Raw genomic sequence first — 2,711 nt, forward strand, 5'->3', positions numbered from 1 at the left:
CTACTGGGGTGCCTCAGGGCTCAGTTCTTGGACCACTTCTCTTCTCTGTCTACATGGCATCACTAGGTTCTGTCATTCAGAAACATGGCTTTTCATATCACTGATCACTGCTATGCTGATGACACTCAACTCTACCTCTCATTCCATCCTGATGATCCGACGATAGCTGCTCAAATCTCAGCTTGTCTAACATACATTCCTATCTGGATGAAGGACCATCACCTTCAATTCAACCTTGTCAAGACAGAACTGCTTGTGGTTCCATCAAACCCATCATTTCATCACAATTTCACCATTCATTTAGGCACATCAACCATAACTCCTTCAAAAACAGCCAGAAACCCTGGAGTTATGACTGATGATCAGCTGACTTTCTCAGACCACATTGCTAAAACTACCCGGCCCTTCAGATTTGCTTTATTCAACATCAAGAAGATCAGGCCCTTTCTTTCGGAACATGCTTCGCAACTCCTTGTTCAAGCTGTTTTTCTGTCCAGGCTGGACTGTTGCAATGCTCAAAAATTGGCAGGATTTTCAGCCAGTTCTATGAAACCATTAAAATTAATCCAGAACGCGGCTGCAAGATTAATTTTTAATGAGCCGAAAAGAACACACGGCACACCTCTGTTTATCAATTTGCTCTGGCTACCAATAGCTGCTCGCATAAAATTCAAGGCATTAATGTTTGCCTACAAAACCACCACTGACTCTGCACCTCTTTACCTAAATTCATTAATTCAGACTTATGTGCCCTCAAGAAGCTTGCGTTCTGCGAGTGAACGGAGTTATTTTGCCATCCCAAAGAGGCACAAAATCACTTTCACAGACTTTTACATTAAATGTTCCCTCCTGGTGGAATGACCTGCCCAACTAAATTCATTTTCAAGAATCGGCTAAAAACACATCTCTTCCATTTTTATTTGACCCTCCAACTCTAGCACTTTCTATTCTAATTCTGTTCTTAAAAAAAAAATCTGATACCGAAAATATGCAAATAAGAACTTTAACCTGGGGTTTAGGAATGTGCAGTGTGAAATTGATCACTTATGAATACCCAGGATTAACTTCTAATCCTGGGTAAAGTATAAGCAGTGTGAAAAGCAAAATAACCCAGGATTCTGTTTACCCTGGGTTTAGAATGACCCAGGGTTAACTGTTTCAAGTGTGAAAAGCCCTAGTATGATAATTTGCCGTTTGAATGTAGTGACCAGTTGTTAAGCAACAAAAAAACATTCATAAACTGAACAGCACTTGCCAAATTAAATTTTCAAGTATTTCTTAAGGCTAATTGTTGATTAAACTGATTGTGTTCTGTGTTTGTCCAATCAATGATGCTAGCTCAGCAAAAATGCAAGTAACCCATGGTTTACAAATGTACAACATTGTGAAACTTAAAAACTAGATTTTTTAGGATGAATTATTTACCCAGGATAATAATTGAACAACATTAAACATAAATAAAAAACAGGATTTTATTATCCCAGGATTAAGAATGACCAAGGGTTAAACGTAAATGCTGGAACCCAGAGACCCCATTTGGCTTGAATGTAAAATCCAAACTCCACTAAGTTTATTAGGCTATATTTACACTGTCAACACTTCTAAATGGTATCTGGCACAGGCTAGACTTTGTTCAAATGTGTAAACTAGGGATGTCCTGAGCCGATCTCAAGGATTGGGATCAGGGCCGTTCAAGCATTTTTTTAGCTGATCGTTATCGACTCTCCTCAGTCCGATTCTTATTTTATGTCAGCTGTCCTGCCGGTGTCGTGCAGTAGGTGGCAGTATTCGCCTTCCAGTAGATTTGCCAACCACCATTAAAAGGAAAAGATGACCCACAAATGTGCATGTTCAGCAGTGTTGGGCAGTAACGCATTACTTAGTAACACGTTACTGTAATTTGATTACTTTTTTAGTAACGTAGTAATTTAATGCATTATAATTTATAAAATAGTAATTAGATTATAGTTACAAGCCAAGGTCTCTATACGTTACCGCTGCGATACATCATTGCCGACAGAATGCAGTGATTTATCATCTGGTGGAGCACATGCAGCGCTCCCGCAGGACCCAACGCAACAGAGTGCGGCGCGGGAGAAGACTTAATGGGCGAGTATGGGTGGTTAGAGACTCGTGTGTGTGTGTGCGGGATGTGGGAGAATAAAATGATTAAAAAAATAGAAATATCTAAACATAAAATATCTAAAAACAAATAAATTGTTATTCATCTATTGCACAAATGCAACAAAAAACGAATGTAAAATAAGAATGATTAACAAGCTCAAGCATATGCAGAATTTCTATTTATAACATGTTTGCAGCGTTGAGCAATGTTGATTTCTGGAACGCATATGTCAATCAGAGGTGTTAGAATCCATTTACCGTTCAAAACGCAAAATGTTCCTGCGCAGTGCTGAAATTTGCATGCTAATGCAAATTTGCGTGAATGTTGATGATTTAATAACAAATATTTATCGGGAGCGTTTATGCTGGGATGTTGTGGCTAGGTGACACAACTTACTATTTCATGTAGAGATGCACCGATTCCAATTTTCTTGGCCGATTCCGATTTCCGATTTTTTGGAAGTGTGACCTGCCGATACCGAGTTTTGCCGATTCCGATTTTCTTTCTAAGAACTATAATTGACAGCATATACAAACAAAAATCTATGCAAATTTCAATGCAAAAATTATTTACATAATAAAAGAAA

This window comes from Sinocyclocheilus anshuiensis, unplaced genomic scaffold (genome assembly GCF_001515605.1).
Source record: "Sinocyclocheilus anshuiensis isolate Anshui unplaced genomic scaffold, SAMN03320099.WGS_v1.1 scaffold1938, whole genome shotgun sequence".
Classification (NCBI taxonomy): domain Eukaryota; kingdom Metazoa; phylum Chordata; class Actinopteri; order Cypriniformes; family Cyprinidae; genus Sinocyclocheilus; species Sinocyclocheilus anshuiensis.